General features: G+C 40.0%; 1 protein-coding gene across 6 annotated transcripts in view; it reads right to left on the reverse strand.

The window, feature by feature from the left end:
* OSBPL6 (oxysterol binding protein like 6) overlaps positions 1–20,763 on the reverse strand; it is a 221,237-nt gene that overhangs the window by 192,946 nt on the left and 7,528 nt on the right. The window contains exon 1 of one of the 6 annotated variants that reach the window (XM_055572102.1): positions 2,434–2,615. The exons of the other annotated variants lie outside the window; for them this stretch is intronic. The gene's annotated coding sequence lies outside the window, so the exon portion shown is untranslated. Of the gene's footprint in view, positions 1–2,433; positions 2,616–20,763 lie in introns of those variants that run through there. 6 annotated transcript variants of the gene reach the window in all.

The following is a 20,763-nucleotide window of genomic DNA, read 5'->3' on the forward strand; positions in this document are numbered from 1 at the left end:
AATCACCTCAGATGGTGACTGCAGCCGTGAAATTAAAAGACGCTTACTCCTTGGTAGGAAAGTTATGACCAACCTAGATAGCATATTCAAAAGCAGAGACATTACTTTGCCAACAAAGGTCCATCTAGTCAAGGCTATGGTTTTTCCTGTGGTCATGTATGGATGGGAGAGTTGGACTGTGAAGAAAGCTGAGCGCTGAAGAACTGATGCTTTTGAACTGTGGTGTTGGAGAAGACTCTTGAGAGTCCCTTGGACTGCAAGGAGATCCAACCAGTCCATTCTGAAGGAGATCAGCCCTGGGATTTCTTTGGAAGGAATGATGCTAAAGCTGAAACTCCAGTACTTTGGCCACCTCATGCAAAGAGATGACTCATTAGAAAAGAGTCTGATGCTGGGAGGGATTGGGGGCAGGAGGAGAAGGGGACGACAGAGGATGAGATGGCTGGACGGCATCACTGACTCGATGGAAATGAGTCTGAGTGAATGCCGGGAGTTGGTGATGGACAGGGAGGCCTGGGTCACAAAGAGTCGGACATGACTGAGCGACTGAACTGAACTGAATTGAAGGTCTTAAAATGAAAAAGGACATAGAAATTGATTTAATCCTAGATATACCACTAATCACCTTAAATGTAAATGGGATTAAACATTCAAACAAATACATAAAGACTTCCAAACTAACATTATGCCTTTTACAAGAGACAATTTAAATAAAGAAAGGCTGAAAGTGAAAGCCTGGGTTAAGGAAGATGGCTTAGCTAGAGTATTATCACATAATACAGACTTTAAGACCAAATCATTAACAGATATTTTTAAGCATTTACTACTGATAAAGGGGTCATCCACCAGAAAGACAGCACAATCAGAGATAGTGTACACCTAACAGGGCTTCCCAGGTGGCTCTAGTGGTAAAGAACCCACCTTACAATGCAGCAGTTGTGGGTTTGATTCCTGGGTGGGGAAGATCCCCTGGAGAAAAGAATGGCAACCCACTCCAGTATTCTTGCCTGGAGAATTCCACGGACAGAGAAGCCTGGTGGGTTACAGTCCATGGGGTTGCAAAGAGTCAGACATGACTGAAGCGACTTAGCACAAGCACACATACACCTAACAAAGTCGTTTTTAAATTAATAAAGAAAAAATCGATAGAACTAGGAGGAGAAACTGACAAATCCAGAAGCACAGTGGGAGACTTTAATACAGCTGTCAGTGACAAAAAGCAGACTGATTTACTAAAAATATATATCTGCACAATACAATTAAGAAATTTGTATCCTTTTAGCACCAGATTTGACTATCCTATCATTTAAAGTTTTAACAGTTTTTCATACTGTACCTCTTAAATCTTTTGGAAGGGAAAAAAATGGTGGGAGGAAGGAGAGGGAAAGAGATCTAGAGTCTGGTTAACAGTATTATACCAAGGTTATTTTCATAGACATGCTATAGTTATATAAGAGGATGACATCAGAGAAACAGATGAAGGTGGACCAGGCATTCTTTGTTGTACATTTAACTTTTCTGTAAGTCTAAAGCTATTTGAAAATACAAAATTAATACCATAAACAACAAAAAAACACTTTGTACAGCACAGTGCAAACACTGAAAACTGGGGGACACGGGCCAAATCTGACCACTGCCTAGTTCTGTGAATCAAATTTTACTGGAACACCACCACGTTCATTCATTTACCTGTATTAATATCTATGGCTGTTTTACTACTGCAACAGCAAAGCTGAGTGGCTACAACAGACTTCATGGCCTGCAAAGCCTAAAGTAATTACCATTCTACTCTAAATAAAAAGCCTGCCAAACCCTGACAAACAAGAGTATAAACTCTGAGTTCAAATCCTGGTAGTACACTATTAACTGCATGACCACGAGCAAGTTACTTAACTTCTCAATGTCTTAGTGTCTTTACAGATGAGTCTGTAAGGAGAGCATATTCATCTCCTACAGTGATTATGAATTTTTAAATGTAGATAAACAAACAGTAATAACGTGCAATAAATGTAAAGCTAATTAATCATGTTAAAAGTGCTTAGAACAATTTTTAAAGTGCTTGAAGATTTTTTAAAGAGTGTGATAAAAACAAAAAGGGATAAGGCCAAATAATGAGCAACAATAGTGAAAGCATGCCACTGGACAATGTTTCATCTCTAATAAAATTGTGCTAATCATCACTTTGATATATAAAAAGTCTCCAAACTCAATCTCCACAATTCTATTACTTGTTAATCATCAAATAGCTGAAAGAAAAAAAATATCCTCAATATTAGCTGAAAGCCATGACTATCTCAAACCATTTACTACTTGGCTTTAGAAAGGCCTTAGAACATTTGGTATCCTTCCTCAACATTCTTTCAAAATACTCACTCCACCTCCATCTCTCTCCCTCCTCACACACCCAGGAGCTATAACCCCAGCCCACCATACCTGGGTTTCTTACAGGTGACTTCCCCTGCATACTCATGGCATCCAGATGTTCACTAATGTACCTCTACAGGCATCTGCTGATGGCAGGTGTACTCACAGCTGGAAAAACCAACTGTGGTAGCCTGAAAAATGCCCACCCGAAGATGTATTCACTTCCTAATCCCCGGAACTTGTGAATGTTGCCTTATATGGCCAAAGAGAAATTCCTGCCTTATATACAAGGCAAAAAACAAAACATGATTAAGTTAAGGATCTTAAGAAGAAATGCTTATCCTGGATTATCTGTGTGGGTGCTGTCACTCAGTCATGTCCGACTCTTTGCAACCCCATGGACTAGGCTTCTCTGTCCATGGAACTTTCCAGGCAAGAATACTGGAGTGAGCTTCCTTTTCCTTCTCCAAGGGATCTTCCTGACCCAGTGATCAAACTCGAGTCTCTTGTGTTTCCTGCACTGGCAGGTGGATTCTTTACCACTGTGCCAAAAGGGCCTTAAATGCAATTAAATGTAACCTTACAAGAGAGAGGCAGAGAGAGTTCTGACACAAACAGAAAAGACAGACACAGAAGAAAGAGCAATGCAGAGATAAAACAGATTTGGAGAGATGAGGCCACAAGCCAAGGAACATCAGAGAATGCTGGCAGACTGGAAGCTGGAAGAGATAAGCAATGGATTCTCCCCTGGGGCTTCCGGAAGGGCAGTTGTCCTACCGACCCCTTGATTTCAGCCCAAACTGCTGGTCTACAGAACTATGAGAGAATAAATTTGTGTTGTTTCAAGCTGCGAAGTTGGTGGTGATTTGTTATAGCACCCATAGGCAACTAATACACCACCTCAGTGTAACTCCCACACACAGAGGCACCTACTCAGCACCACCTTTATAAGTAGGAGCCTACCAGTCAGACCAGTGGTCCTCCAACCTTTTTGGCACCAGGGATCAATTTTGTGGAAGACAATTTTTCCATGGACCTAGGGTGGGGGGATGAGGATGGTTTCAGAATGATTCAAGTGCATGACATTTATTGTACACTTTATTTTTATTATTATGACATCAGCTCCACCTCAGATCATCAGGTATTAGATCCCAGAGGTAGGTTGGGGACCCCTGACCTACAGCACATTCTCATTTAAAAACCCAACTCCTAAAAGAGAGGGTTGGTAAAGAGGTACTAAAGCCTTTGATAACTAAATTAAATCCTTTTGAGAGTGATTCAACATGAATCAAATTTTCTAACTCTTTCCTCACCTTGAAAACAGAGGAGAAATAACAACATCACTAAGTATATAGGCTGTACTACTGTGGTCTCATGGTTTTATGCTCTTTGTGTCCCCTTGGTCTACCATAAAACTGTCAACCCGTGACACTGATTTTCACAGGCAGCTTTGGACCCGGTCTCTTTGCAACATCTTACTTGGTAATCTCTGACCACTAAATATTACACAGTCCGTGAGTTCTTACATTCCTTTGTGTTGACAAAATGTGCAATAGCTTTTTAACCTATATAAGAATACAAGAATCCTCAATCCTCTTTTGTCTCATTCTACCTATTGGAAAACACTATGGGCTTCCCTGGTGGCTCAAAGGGTAAAGAATCTGCCTGCAATGCAGGAGACCTGTGTTCAATCTTCCTGGTCAGGAAGATCCCCTGGAGAAGGAAATGGCAACCCACTCTAGTACTCTTGCCTGGAGAATTCCATGGATAGAAGAGCATGGTGGGCTACCGTTCATGGGATCGCAAAGAGTAGGACACGACTGAGCTACTAACTTTAATTCTTACATAGGACAAAAAATAGATGCTGATTTCCTTAAAAAGGTCAATAAAACAAAGCCTAATCGCCTGACTTTCATATATTATATTGTGGAAAAATTAGATGCATAATCTAATTAACCAGCTTATTGAATAGACTTGTACAGTTGAACATTATAAACTGACTCAATTGTGACCAACTTTAACAGTTTGAAATGTAACCTTAAAAGATGGCAGAATTAATACTTCTTTGACCAGCCTTGATACTTCTATAGCCAAGAGCCAAATGCTTCTAAAGTGTGACAAATGACCGTTCTAATTAAAACTAATCAAACACTTAGCTGGGCTGCTTAGTGGTATAATGCCCTTAAGAGGATTAGACAAACAATTCTGGAAATATACAAAGCCATGGTGTTTGTTAATGAATTTCTGATAGAAAGAATAAAACATTTTAGTGTTTCAGTAAATGACGACACGTAACTTCTCATTCGTCCAAGTAAAACTGACCAAAAAAGGATTTGGATATATGTACTGGAAATATTCTCTACTCTGTTGCCTGCTATTTTGCTCTCTGCCAGAGTTTTGAATGAAAACAACTTTAATACATTACCCCTTGATGATGAACACTCTTTATGTTTTATTTTAAAAAATCTTCGCTCACTTTTTCTAGGACATTTTTGTTTCACGTTTCTCAGGTCTGTGATCTACCTGGAACTGTTACCAGAGAGCCAGGATTCACTAGAAGATCAGGTAAAATTCTGGGGACCTTCCTTCGCCAACATTACTTTTATTGTCATCATCCAAGACTAAGTACATGCTCCCTTATTTCTTTAAGGCCATCACAGCCATTGTCAAACCATAGAAACCTTAAGGCTTCTGCAACATTTTTTTCTCCCCATCCCATCAACCTTCATCTCTGACTCCCTCCTTACCTGATCTAGTTAATCACAGGCTATCCCTTCACCTTCTCTCTTTCTAACACTCTCAACTCCCCAGTCATTGATTCAACAGAACTCTCAGTCTCAGTAAGAAGAAAGTATTTTGGACCAACTGGTTCTTAAGCACTTTTCAATGCAATATTATCATCTGAGTTACATATTAAAACTAAAACCTGGGAGCAGACATATGAGTTAATTTGTCAGGGGTAACTTTCTACCACCATCCTCAAAAAGAGATTACTAATTTCCTGTTTTAGTACAATCATCATACCCATGCCAGAGAAGAAGAAATGAAGAAAGTTATCTCATGATTTGTGGGTAGTTGTTAAAGCGTCTGAAGAAAAGAACCTTGCTTGTATTTTTTTTTTAATTTTATTTTATTTTTAAACTTTACATAATTGTATTAGTTTTGCCAAATATCAAAATGAATCCACCACAGGTATACATGTGTTCCTTGCTTGTATTTAACTCATAAGCTATTGCTCTGAAGAGAAATGTCAAATGGCGTGTTTAAAACCAAAAAGAATCAACTAAAAAGCACTAGTATCTCCAACTGAAGGAAATGCATTTTAGCTTTTGTTTACTTTATTCCTGGCTTTGAAAAATGTAATCTCTAAACTGTTATTTCACATTATGTTATTTCACATTATCCTGCTCATAAAGGATAATTGGGCATTCTTGTCAAGGTATTTTTAAAAAATACTTCTTAAATAGTGAAACAAATAATTGTCAGTTACCTAACCCATAATAGACACTTAAGAATAGAAGTACAGCAGTGCTCTATCCGAATACGTGTTTGCTCTTAAAGTTTAAAGGAAAAACTACAGATCTTTTCTTCAGTGCTTTGAGATAATTGAGTATAAATACAAACTAAATAAACTTACAATGAGCATGTATAATAGTAAACAATGTACAGTGTAATTTTATATGAATCAATTAGCAAAAAATTACATATTCAACAACTTACTGAATGCCCACTGTGTACAAGACAATGTGATGTGAGAGTTAAAAGGAATACTAGACTGAGCTTTTTAGTTCTATGAAAGGCCCTTTAGTAGCATTAATTTGGGAGATTTAACAAGTGAAAATAAAAATCTACCCTAAGAGTTATCAGCCCCACCAAGGCTCACCATGACATCTGACAAGTCACTCAAAGACTAAAGGTTGAAGACACAATATCTCTGCGAGCCAGGGAACCATAGGATGGAGCCCCAAATCTTGGCAGTAAAACTAGTTTGGCCTCTAAAAAGACCCAGAGAAACTTAGCAGCAAATATATAAGCATCCTCAGGAGCAAATTAACAGCGAGATTAAGTGTGTGGACGGGGTAATGGTTGGGGCTTGGGGGAAACAGCAGAGAGGAGGGAAAAGAATAGTTGATTCGTCTAGTGAAGGCTATGGTTTTTCCAGTGGTCATGTATGGATGTGAGAGTTGGACTGTGAAGAAAGCTGAGCACTGAAGAATTGATGCTTTTGAATTGTGGTGTTGGAGAAGACTCTTGAGAGTCCCTTGGACTGCAAGGAGATCCAACTAGTCCATCCTAAAGGAGATCAGTCCTGGGTGTTCATTGGAAGGACTGATGCTGAAGCTGAAACTCCAGTACTTTGGCCACCTCATGCGAAGAGTTGACTCATTGGAAAAGACCCTGATGGTGGGAGGGATTGTGGGCAGGAGGAGAAGGAGATGACAGAGGATGAGATGGTTGGATGGCATCATCAACGCGATGGACATGAGTTTGGGTAAACTCCGGCAGCTGGTGATGGATAGGGAAGCCTGGCGTGCTGCAGTCCATGGGGTCGCAAAGAGTCGGACACGACTGAGCCACTGAACTGAACTGAACTGAAAGCAGAATTTCCCTTGCTGTTTAGTTGCTCAGTTGTGTCCAACTCTTTGTGACCCCATGGACTGCAGCATACCACACTTCCCTGTCCTTCACAAACTTCCAGGAGTTTGCTCAAACTCATGTTCATTGAGTTAATGATGCCATCCAACCATCTCATCCTCTCTTGTCCCCTTCTCCTACGTCCTCAATCTTTCCCAGCATCACGGTCTTCTCCAATGAGTTGGCTCTTCACATCAGGGGGCCAAAGTATTGGAGCTTCAGCTTCAGCATCAGTCCTTATAATGAATATTCAAGGATTGATTTCCTTTAGGATTGACTGGTTTGATCTCCTTGCTGTCCAAGGGACTCTAAGAGTCTTTTCCAGCACCACAGTTCGAAAGCATCAATTTTTCCATCTCAGTCTTCTTTATGGCCCATCTCTCACATCCATACATGACTACTGGAAACACCATAGCTTTGACTACACAGACCTTTGTTGGCAAAGTGATGTCTCTACTTTTTAGTATGCTGTCTAGGTTTGTCATAGCTTAAAAGGGCAAGCCTCTTTTAATTTCATAGTCACTGTCCACAGTGATTTTGGAGCCCAGGAAAATAAAGTCTGTCACTGTTTCCATTTTTTCCCCCATTTATTTGCCATGAAGTGATAGGACTGGATTCCATGATCTTAGTTTTTGAATGCTGGGTTTTAAGTCAGTTTTTTTCACTTTTCTTTTTCAAAAGCCTCTTCATCAAAAGGCTTTTTAGTTCCTCTTCACTTAGGATGGTGTCAGCTACATATCAGGTTATTGATATTTCTTCCAGCAATCTTGATTCCAGCTTGTGATTCTTCCAGCACAGCATTTCCACAGTAAAGTCAAAAACTGAAATGCCTTCTTTACATCCTGACACATGGAGGCTTCCCTTTGAGTTTAGGAAACTGGGTTTTATGCTAATGCTTCTTTTTTTTTTTTTTTTTTTTGCTAATGCTTCTTTTAATCATCAATCAGGATTACTAATTTTAGTCATATTTTTCTATGTGCTAGATAGTATTTATACACTGAAGACAACCAAACCAGTGTTAAAAATCCAAAGCATCCAATATACATATTCAACAGCCAATTTCTTCTCGGTAAATAAAAAAAAATTCATAAGCTATCACTCAATAGTAGTCACACACAGCACAAACACCAATGATGTAGTAAATGTTGAGTTATTTAGACAAAGTTGAATTTGAAAGAAACTTTCTGTTTGAATATTTATTGAAGTACTAAGAGCTAATATATTCTCTATGATCATTTTAGTTGTCATGTCTTTGATCATCACTTCTATAACAGGGATGATTCCCTAACACTACTGGTGACAATCGGTTAGTTTTGCTATGGGCCAGAAGAGCACAGAACATTCAACACAACAACTTAAAACTTAGCTCTCAATCAGTTCAGCTCAGTCACGTCTGACTCTCTGCGACCCCATGAACCACAGCACACCAGGCCTCCCTGTCCATCACCAACTCCCGGAGTTCACTCAAACCCATGTCCATTGAGTCAGTGATGCCATCCAGCCATCTCATCCTCTGTCGTCCCCTTCTCCTCCTGCCCTCAATCTTTCCCAGCGTCAGGGTCTTTTCAAATGAGTCAGCTCTCCACATCAGGTGGCCGAAGTATTGAACCTTCAGCTTCAACATCAGTCCTTCCAATGAACATCCAGGACTGATCTCCTTTAGGATGGACTGGTTGGATCTCCTTGCAGTTCAAGGGACTCTCAAGAGTCTTCTCCAACACCACAGTTCAAGAGCATCAATTCTTCAGCACTCAGCTTTCCTCATAGTCCAACTCTCACATCCATACATGACCACTGGAAAAACCATAGCCTCAATCAGATCAGATCAGATCAGATCAGTCGCTCAGTCGTGTCCAACTCTTTGAGACTCCATGAATCGCAGCACGCCAGGCCTCCCTGTCCATCACCAACTCCCAGAGTTCAGTCAGACTCATGTCCATCGAGTCAGTGATGCCATTCAGCCATCTCATCCTCTGTCGTCCCCTTCTCCTCCTGCCCCCAATCCCTCCCAGCATCACAGTCTTTTCCAATGAGTCAACTCTTCACATGAGGTGGCCAAAGTACTGGAGTTTCAGCTTCAGCATTATTCCTTCCAAAGAAATCCCAGGGCTGATCTCCTTCAGAATGGACTCGTTGGATCTCCTTGCAGTCCAAGCGATTCTCAAGAGTCTTCTCCAACACCACAGTTCAAAAGCATCAAGTCTTCGGCGCTCAGCCTTCTTCACAGTCCAACTCTCACATCCATACATGACCACAGGAAAGACCATAGCCTTGACTAGACGAACCTTTGTTGGCAAAGTAATGTCTCTGCTTTTCAACATGCTATCTAGGTTGGTCATAACCTTCCTTCCAAGGAGTAAGCGTCTTTTAATTTCATGGCTGCAGTCACCATCTGTAGTGATTTTGGAGCCTCAATAGTATCCCTATATTATAATTAAGGAAATCACTTGGGCAAATTTCTTAACCTTTTGCACCTCATTTTTCTCAGCTCTAAAATGGAACTAATATTAGTACTCATAATAGTACTTACTATGAATACAAAATGAGTTAATTCAAAAAGTGCTTAAAACAACAACTGTCACACATAAACTGCATATATATCAGCTATTATTATTGTGTCTACAGTTTCACCATGCTTAGACATTTTTTTGCTAAGCTTTCCCATACATTCTTAGCAAAAAATGGTTTTTAAAAACAATCTGAAGGGCTAGACTGTCAGGGGATATGTAACAAATGCCTCAAAAGGTTTATTTCCCTTAATCTAGCCACTCTAGGAAATAACTGGAATTGTACACAAAGATCTCTACACAAGGCCATTCATCAAGTTATTTATAATACCTCACTGCCTAGCTAGTATTAAGTATGGCATGTGCATAAAATGGAATATTCTGCATGTATTAAAAATTAAATTTAGCTAGGGAGACTAAAAAGATTAGCGGTTGCCAGGGGTTGGGGGGAGGGAGGGATGAATAGGCAGAGCACAGATGATTTTTAAGGCAGAAAAAGTACTCTGTACAATACTATAATGGTGCATACACGTTATTATCTATTTATCAAAACCTGCGGAATGTACAACACCAAGGGCGAACCATAATGTAAATTATGGACTCTGGGTGATGATGGTGTGTCAATCAATATAGGCATGTCGACTGTAACAAATGCACCATTCTGGTGGCAGGAGGGGGTGTTGATGGTGGGGGCTTGGCTTGTTTGGAGAAAGGGGGGAACACAGGAAATCTCTGTGCTCAATTTTGCCCTGAACCTAAAACTGCTCTAAAAATGAAATTCTATTTTAAAAATGAAGTTTAGGAGAATACTGAATGACACAAGAAATACTCATGATACATTGCTGATGAAAGAAAGCAATTTGTAAAGAACTAAAGGAATATACCCGCATATTAAAATTTACCTTCAGGTAAAATATACTGACTTTACAATATACTTTTCTGAGTTTGCAAGTTGTCCTACAATGAGGGTGTATCACTTTCAACACATAAAATCTTTTTAGGACTTTTCTTTAAAATATCACCCAGTTTTCAATTCAAAGTTATTGAAAAAAGGCATGTAGTTAAATAGAAAAGAAATAATCACTGACATTAATTGATGACTCTAACATCTCCATAAACCAAAACATCTCACTAATTACTTAAAATCCTGTAGCTTTGAGATATTATACATTCATTCATTCCACAAATATTTATTGAAATATGAACTGGGGCCTGGAAATAGAGCAGCACCTAAGCTAGACACTGAATATTAGGAGGCAAACAATAGCAAGTAAACACCCAAGGAGGGAGCTGTTCTCAGACTAGCATGCACCAAGGGTGATGGACGTCTTTCACCAGAGTGCTGGGGAAGGTGTCTCTGCCATTAGAACTGAAAGGTGAGGAGGAGCCGTCAGGCAAAGAGGTGGAAAGAGTTCTAAAGAAAGAAAAGAGAGAGTGCACAGGCCCACAATTGGGAACAACCAGCTTTATTTAAAGAACAGCAAGGAGGCCAATGTGGCTGGTCACCAGTAAATGTTGGTCTTAACTCTCCATCAAAATGCCTTGAGATTACTAAACAATTATTAGCTAAAACTGGTGACTTGTTCAGGCTTTGGGGCCAGGCAGGCTGGGTCTGATTCCAGGTTGATCACTTATCATAGATGGAAGGACTGTGAGCTGGTCACCTCCTCTTTGGACCATGGCTTGCATATCTGTAAAATGGAAGTAATAATACCTGCTGCAAAAGCAGCTGAAAGCCTTTAATTGAGTGGATGACTATCTTGAATATTTCAGACAATGTACGGCAGACCAAAAAAAAAGGTAAATGAATGGCAGGTAGTCTTAAAAGTGTTCTTTAAGGAGTTACAAATTAGAACCTCCCAGAAATTTCACTATGTTTGAGTCACATCAAACAGACTATACCTTAACTGATGTGATGTTTTTTCAATTATATGTCATGTCCCAGAAATTCTGCTATTTCATCTTATTTTGTCAAGAAAAGCCAATGAATCCCCAACAAAGTCTCTCTGGCCCCAAGGAAGATGAGGAGGGAATGTTTTTCATGATTTTTCTTCAATTTTCACTCTCCTTAAATAAATTTTCTACAGTATTTGTGACAACCCATTTCTCTTCCTAGAAATTCTTTCCTTTCTTGTCTTAGGGACACGAGTCTTAGTCTTCTGCCTACTTATCAAACTATTCCTTCTCTACCTCAGATTTCTCCTGTTCTTCCCATCCCTTAATGATGTCATCATTCCTACATTTTTGTCCATGCTCCTCTTATCCATAATACCTCCTCAGATGCTTCCCAGCCTCCAGAGATACTCATAGTACGAAATCACATTCTCAGCATGACACTTAACTCATTACATTTCATGTTACACTAAATTATGTCTTATCTCCCCCATTGGATAGGCAGGTTCTTGAAAGTAGGATCAACGGCTTAATCATCTTTCCTTCTCCCTTAAGACCTAACAAACTCTCTTGAACATAGTCATTACTATAAGTAACTAAATAAGTAAGCATATAAAATACTTTTAACATTATTAACATTTTAACAGAGCCTTGCAAATTCTGTTGACAATTTTCTTATCTCTCTCAAATTAACTTTTGATGTATAAGAAGGCATAAGAGACACTGACTGTATTTACATTTTATACAATGAGTTTTATAATTAATGAATATTAATATATCTAATTTTCAATTAACATGCTAAAAATAATAACAGCTAACACTTACACAGCACTTATATATGCACTTTTAAGGAAATGTTTATGCATTAATTGTATCCTCTCAACAATGTTTTGAGTTAGGTATTATTTTTATATTTCCCCTTCTACAAGTGAGTTAACTAGGGCAGAGAAGGGTTAAATGATTTATTCAAAATCACACGATTTGTTCAAAATCGCATGATTTATTCAAAGTTACACAGCTGCACAAAACAAAGTCAGGATTTAAACACAGGTGGTCTTCACTCCAATCTAGACTTGTAATCCTGAACTTTATCTAAATAGTCATTCACCATAAAAATCTAATTTTACATAAGCATTTTAAAACTCATTTAGAACTTTTTATAGAAACTTGTTATCCATAAGTAATACAGTTTTCCTGTAATATAAACAAATATATCTGTATTAACTACAGCAAGTGAAGAGTAAGTCTTTAGTCACTCAGTCATGTTTGACTCTTTGCAACCCCATGGATTGCATCCCACCAGGCTCCTCTGTTCAAGGGATTTTCCAGGCAAGAATACTGGAGGGGGTTGCCATTCCCTTCTCCAGGGGATCTTCCCAACCTAGCGATTGAACCCAAGGATCCTGCTTTGCAGGCGGATTCTTTACCATCTGAGCCACCAGGGAAGCCCAAGTTCTGGCTAAAAGTACACATATACAATGCACTGATGCATACTTCATAATGTCAACTCTGCATTAAATATTACAATATTTTAAGTTACTTTATCCTACTTTTGAATGCTTAATGGTATTATCAACCCATGTGGAATTTTCTTGAGTGTCTTGGGAAATTTACATTTCCATATAGATTTTTCTAGATTCTGTATCTATTTTTAAGTTCCACAAAAACTAAGAATTTTCATAAATATGTACCAAAAATCACACGAATGCTACTTAGCATAGGTGTCACATAGGACAACCACAATAATGTTACAATCTTGCTGAAAATAACAATTTAATTTATGATGTCAGGTTTTTAGAGAATATTTAGCCTTAATTTCCTACCACTAGAAAATAATCTCCACTATCACAAAGTCTGCTTAATTCTCAGATGTTGCAATACTTAAAGCTTTTAGGCTAACTTAAAGCTTTTAGGTTAATAAACTCAAATATTGTAATGGAGAATTATACTATTAAAATGCAAAGTGAACTTCTAATCAACAAAATTCTTAATATGTGATTAGCTACTGCTGGAAGGCCTGATTTCTCAGCAGTTAATTTTTTTTAAGAAAAACTGTTTCAGTCTTTGCCTGACCAAAAGTAAAAATATCCAAAAGTGCTCAAAAGCAAAATTCCTTTGTCTTAAAAGTAACCTCCCCAAACCAGACGTTTTTTTGCTCCTTTAGGAGTGTAAAACCTAATGTACATACCTTCTAGTCCAAGAGGCTCACACCCCAGGTCCTTGCACTCGCTGTTTCCTCTACCAGGAAAGGATCTGCCCTAGACTTTCCCACAGTCTGACCCTTCCCATCATTCAGGCTCAGCTTAAATGTTACCACCTAGCAAGGCTTTGGTTGGTCAGTCCACCCAAAGACACTCACTGTTTAGGGCTAAATCGTGTCCCCAAAAGAAATACACTGAAGTCCTAACCCCCCAACACCTAAGAACGTGACCTTAATTGTTAAAAGGGTTGTAGAAAGGTAGTTAATTAAGATGAGGTCTTACTAGTGTAGGGGTGACTCTTAATCCATTACGACTGGTGTCCTTTTATAAAGGAGAGACACACAGAGACAGAGACACAAAGAAGGCCATGTAAAGAAGGAGGCAGAGACTGGTTATACTTAGTAAGCAAGGAATGCTTACTAACACAAACCAAGGAATTCCTGGGGCTGCCGGAAGGTGGAAGAGGCAAGGAAGGAGCCACCTTGATTCTGGACTTTTAGCCTCCAGCACTGAGAAAAAGTACCTCTATTGTTTTAAAGCAGCCAATTAATGGTACTTTGTTATGGCAGCCCTAGGAAACTAATACACCCACCACCACCACCATCACCACCAAATGCTCTTGCCCCATTCGGTTCAGTTCAGTCGCTCAGTCGTGTCCTACTCTTTGCAACCCCATGAATCAAAGCACGCCAGGCCTCCCTGTCCATCATTAACTCCTGGAGTTCACCCAGACTCACATCCATCGAGTCAGTGATGCCATCCAGCCATCTCATCCTCTGTCGTCCCCTTCTCCTCCTGCCCCCAATCCCTCCCAGCATCACAGTCTTTTCCAATGAGTCAACTCTTCGCATGAGGTGGCCAAAGTACTGGACTTTCAGCTTTAGCATCATTCCTTCCAAAGAAATCCCAGGGCTGATCTCCTTCAGAATGGACTGGTTGGATCTCCTTGCAGTCCAAGGGACTCTCAAGAGTCTTCTCCAACACCACAGTTCAAAAGCATCAATTCTTCGGCACTCAGCCTTCTTCACAGTCCAACTCTCACATCCATACATGACCACAGGAAAAACCATAGCCTTGACTAGACGGACCTTTGTTGGCAAAGTAATGTCTCTGCTTTTCAATATGCTATCTAGGTTGGTCATAACTTTCCTTCCAAGGAGTAAGCATCTTTTAATTTCATGGCTGCAGTCACCATCTGCAGTGATTTTGGAGCCAAAAAAAAATAAAGTCTGACACTGTTTCCACTGTTTCCCCATCTATTTCCCATGAAGTGATGGGGCCGGATGCCATGATCTTCGTTTTCTGAATGTTGAGCTTTAAGCCAACTTTTTCACTCTCCTCTTTCACTTTCATCAAGAGGCTTTTGAGTTCCTCTTCACTTTCTGCCATAAGGGTGGTGTCATCTGCATATCTGAGGTTATTAATATTTCTCCCAGCAATCTTGATTCCAGCTTGTGTTTCTTCCAGTCCAGCGTTTCTCATGATGTACTCTGCATATAAGTTAAATAAGCAGGGTGACAATATACAGCCTTGACGTACTCCTTTTCCTATTTGGAACCAGTCTGTTGTTCCATGTCCCGTTCTAACTGTTTTTTCCTGACCTGCATACAAATTTCTCAAGAGGCAGATCAGGTGGTCTGGTATTCCCATCTCTTTCAGAATTTTCCACAGTTTATTGTGATTCCTGTCCTTATAGTTCTTAATGCCATTTAAGACAGCAATGTACTTTTACTGACTTTGTCTATTATCATGACAGTTTTAGGAGAACAGGGACCTTTTCTGATTTCTAAGCACAAATATTTTGTCAAATAAATTAACCATCCTTTTAAGATTAGAGAAGGTGAGAATGATAACTCATTGCCAATATTCACAGCAACTATAAACAAAGTCTAATATCCAGATCTAACCAGCACTAACTAGACTTCATGCCATCTTAACTATTTTGCTCTATCTGTAAAATGAACCCCTGAGCTAAAGAAAAACAACTTCGGAAAAATAAGGGGTAAAAAACATTCCCTGCTTACTACTTCAAAGATGTGACTGAAAAAAAAAAAATTACTTCAGTATTTCCCATATGTCAGAAGATAGACTCACCTCCTGGAAGGGCAGCACACACAGGTATCAGAAAGCTGACTCTTAATGGAAGGAGAAAACAAAGATCTGGGGAGGAGTGGAGGCAGTCAGTTAAAAGTCAAAGAAGAAGAAGATGTCTAGGGTTATTTGGTAAAGGAGCAATTCATGCAGCCCCACAGCCAAAGTCTTCTGTATTAAAGAGGAGAATAAGAATGTACGCTTGTAGGGAGGACTTCCCTGGTGGTCCAGTGGTTAAGAATCTGCCTGCCAGTGCAGGACACGCAGGTTCAATCTCTGGTCCAGGAAGATTCCACACACCCCTGAGCCAACTAAGCCCATGCACACAACTACTTAAGCCCTCTTTCCTAGAGCCCCTGTTATTCAACGAGAAGCCACTGCAACACGAAGCCTGCACCCCACAACTAGAGAAAAGCCTTCGCAGCATCGAAGACCCAGCACAGCCAAAACAAAAACAAAAAAATTTTTAAACATACACTCAGTCCAGAGTTACTACTGTCATTTGATTGGACTCTGTTGTTGGTTGATGGGGGGAGGTCTCCATGTGCAATTTTTTTAATGTGAAGTATAGAAAACATTCTAGAGAGATTTCTATTCTTAAAAAAAAAAGGAGGCTTAAAATTAGGAGAAGAGTTCATAATTAATGGGGGTGTCACTTTTTGGAAACGCTTCTTTCCTTGATAATGTTAGAAAAACACAGAGTTGCGAAGCAGGGAAGTGCGAAGCAACCACAGAGTGGACACCTAAGGAGCTCTGAAGACAGAAAGGAATGAGAAAGAGCTCTGGCCCTAAAAAAGGGGTGCCCTTCTAACTTGGGAAAGCAAATCTTACAAGAAGGCAACCAAATGCAGTCGCACAGTGGACCTGGGAAAGAAGGATAAGCCGCTGGGCTGCAAGGAACTCTGACTGCCATGTGGGGTTCAAAAAGGGAAGAGAGCATCCCAGGCAAAATGGCTGCACGATGGGGGCTGCGAAGGAACAAAAGGCCTCTGTTGGGAAGGGGCAGAGGGGCACCCCGGCAAGGAGCCAGAGGTGGGCTGACCTTGTGACTGATGACTGCTTTACTCTACACTGGTCAGAAACTGGGATTTTTCTACTTTGACTTTCCACATATAATCAACTAATTTTCAAAGAACCAGTTAAAAAAAAAAATCTGCTTAATATAACTGCAGCTGGTATTTGATTTCCAAGTCACCTCTGAATTTACAGGGACACAGGGAAGGTTGGCATTAAATCAGTTATCACTGGACAAGTCTAGGGAAAAACTGTAGTTATTTTGGTCTTCTGGCTATTTGGATTTTAGGCAAATGGGAAATTAAGGCATGATTAATAATTGTACTTTCTGTCTTCATAAGACTTAATAGTTCTCCAAGTGTTTTCATGTACTAATTGGAAATATGGTCACTCCAATAACCACTGTTTTGCTGTCATTTATCAGATAAAGCTCCCAGGTGTTACTGGCCCAGGGTCAGATGCTTAACAAGCAAAGAAGCTGGGAACAGAACTTGGGTATCCATGATATTAATACCTCCTCCAGGGCTCTTCCTGTCAAACGATACTGCTTCTCCAAAGTGGGTACTGTGATAAAAAGCACCAAAAGATAGCAGGCCATTTTCAAAGAGCGATACAGTAAAGGGGGGAAGAAAAAGTTGAATGTCTGGCAAGAAGAAGTACAATACCATGTTTACATGTATTTTATTTAACATATGCTACTGAGTCTCTTATAGAAATGTAAACGTTCATTCATGTCAAACTAAACCTGCTCCTAAACTCCCACTGGGAACCAGACACATTAGATACACAGGTTAAGGATCAAATGCATCCTGAAATTTCAATAGCCAAGGAAAGTTACATAAGGAATCTTCCAGATACTGACACACATGCCCCAAAGAGCTGGCCAGTGCCTCCTCTTCTGTGATAAAGAGTTTCTCTGACCTCTCTCCACTTACCTCTATCATTCTCTGCTCTTCAAATCACCCTACTCTGACAGCCAGCTCTTCTCATGGTATGCCACTTCCTCTTCTGTGATAAAGAGTTTCTCTGACCTCTCCTCACTCACATCTATCATTCTCTGCTCTTCAAATCACCCCACTCTGACACCCAACTCTTCTCATGGTACACTACTTCGAGGCTGCTGCCTATTCCTCCTAGTTTCTAAACAAACTTGAAAAAGACCATAGCTACTAAACTATCAGAACTTCCAAAGAGAAAAGTAATGCATGTATTTAGTTGATTCATTTATCAGGATATATATTTAATTCTCGGAGAAAGCGATAGCAACCCACTCCAGTACTCTAGCCTGGAAAATCCCATGGACGGAGGTGCCTGGTGGGCTGCAGTCCATGGGGTCACTAAGAATCAGACATGACTGAGTGACTTCACTTTGACTTATTTAATTCTAACTTCTAAAGGTTAAAAGAAAGAGACTGATGTAACATTTCCCCACTGTATATTTGGTGAGTGTCATTCCTGATTTAAAATGACCAATTCCAAATGAAGGCTATGTCTATTAACTTTGCATAAATATGTATTAATGATGATAATTAAAACTATTTTTATTTCTTTTAAGGAAAATTATTTTGCAGTACAATACCTCTGGTAGTTACCAACTTTTTCGTTTTCTTTAGTATAACTCATAGTTATTCACATTACTGCTTTTAAAAGCCATATCAGCACATAATTACTCTTCCCAAAGTTATGACCCACTAACCATTCAACTGTTTCCTTAGCTTTCTCCTTCTTACTATTCTATAACTTAGTATTAGATACCCTTTATGGGCATTAGAGGGGTAAAGACAAGATGAAACCATCACCCTATGAATGCATGAGTTTAAGAGTAGAATATCATAAATGGTTTCAGAAGTCATTAGAAAAATATTCCATGAAATGGTTTTTTCAAGGGATGAAGGGAATCGTCTTAGCTATAAAACAAGGAAGGTGGAAGAGACAGTGATTCCCAGAATGGGCACTTTAAAAAAATGCACATTCCTGGACACCATACCAAACCTCAAGGGTAGCAGAGGACCTCAAGCCTGTGGCCTATAAAATGACTTTCTCTCCACTTTATCATGTCAGCTGCATCTTATGAAGTTAGGCTGCCATGACTACCATCTCTCTTTCTGTGTTCTACCAGCCTCAGGCTTCTGCCACCACCTTCTTTGATGTCTGTTCCCCCTGAACTCTCATCTGCACCCTGGTCCTAACCAACTCCCTTGAGTCTCCTTTCCAGGAAGACCTGTTAGCTAGGGCACAGTGGCAAGGGCAGGGCAACTGCAGAGAACCAAGGTCGTACCAACTCTGTCCCCAAAGGCAACCGCTGCCAGTTTCCCTCCTCTTTGAACTTTAGCCTGTCAGGGTGGCAGTGAGGGTGAGTCTTTATGACAACTATATCATGTTCCTCTATCAACACAGAACAGGACCCAACGTTGCAAAGGAACGCTATTGGTTACAACTACTCAACATTCTCGATCAACACAAGGGATCCTCACGAAATTTAAAAACTATCTCGGCTTGAATACATAATATGTTCAGATATTTAAGAGTTCAAATAGTAGTGGAGGTATACTTAAACAGTATGCTAAATAAGTGTCCTTCTCATTCCCACCCCAAACACCCAGTTCTCTTCCTTGGAGCTAATCACTGTTACTAGTTCATTGTGTCACCTTCAAGAGATAGTCTCCAGAGTCACAAACATAAGCACATATTTAACATCAATGACCACAAACTGCTCTGCACCTTGATTTGTTCCCTTCTTACATCTTAGAGATCATTCCACGTCAGCAAATACAGAACCACTCCACAAATATAGATCATTCCACATCAGCTTTATAACAGCTACCTAGTCTCGTTTCTGCTCCCTATTTAACCAATCTCGTATTGATGGATCTCTTGCTCTCTAAATCTTTGTTGTTACAGACAATGCCACAGTGGATGTCTTGGTGAAATTCATTTTGCAATGTACAAATACATCTGTAGCAAAATTTCTTAGATTTCCTGGGATGAGAAGACAGGTGGCTTTTTAATTTTGGCAATATTGCCAAATTGCTATCCACAGATGCTGTGCCATTTTTTACCCCTACTAACCTGGGATTTCTTTGGAAGGAATGATGCTAAAGCTGAAACTCCAGTACTTTGGCCACCTCATGTGAAGAGTTGACTCATTGGAAAAGACCCTGATCTGGGAGGGAATGGGGGCAGGAGGAGAAGGGGACGACAGAGGATGAGATGGCTGGATGGCATCAGTGACTCGATGGATGTGAGCCTGAGTGAACTCCGGGAGTTGGTGATGGACAGGGAGGCCTGGCGTGCTGCGATTCATGGGGTCACAAAGAGTCGGACACGACTGAGTGACTGAACTGAACTGAGCTGAACAATGTATGCGCCCATCAGTTTCTGTGAAGCCCTGCCACCCCAAGGAATTAACATACATTAAGATCTTTGCCAATTTAACAGGTTAAATAGTTTCAAATTGCATTTCTTTATGAGTTGAGCATAATTTTATATTTGTGAGTGCCACTAGTAATTCCTTTTCTGTGAACTGTTTCTTCATTTCCTTTGCCCCTTTTCTAGTAGATTAACAGTCATTTTTCTCATTGATACATAGGAGCTCTTTGGATATTAAGAAGTAAACCCTAGTCTATGACACATTAAAAATAGTTTCTTCCTGGTGTGATGATGTTTTCTCTTTCCTCTTATACATACATACTGCTGCTGCTGCTGCTGCTGCTGCTTCTAAGTCGCTTCAGTCGTGTCCGACTCTGTGCGACCCCATAGACAGCCTCCTACCAGGCTCCTCTGTCCCTGGGATTCTCCAGGCAAGAACACTGGAGTGGGTTGCCATTTCCTTCTCCAATGCAGGAAAGTGAAAAGTGAAAGTCAAGTCGCTCAGTCATGTCCAACTCTTAGCGACCCCATGGACTGCAGCCTACCAGGCTCCTCCGTCCATAGGATTTTCCAGGCAAGAGTACTGGAGTGGGGTGCCATTGCCTTCTCCCTTATACATACTACCTTTTCTTAAATGAAATGAATTTATCAATTTCCGTCTTATGCCTTCTTTTTTTCTTTAAGGTGTT

The sequence above is a fragment of the Bubalus kerabau genome, chromosome 3 (genome assembly GCF_029407905.1).
Source record: "Bubalus kerabau isolate K-KA32 ecotype Philippines breed swamp buffalo chromosome 3, PCC_UOA_SB_1v2, whole genome shotgun sequence".
NCBI classification, from domain to species: domain Eukaryota; kingdom Metazoa; phylum Chordata; class Mammalia; order Artiodactyla; family Bovidae; genus Bubalus; species Bubalus kerabau.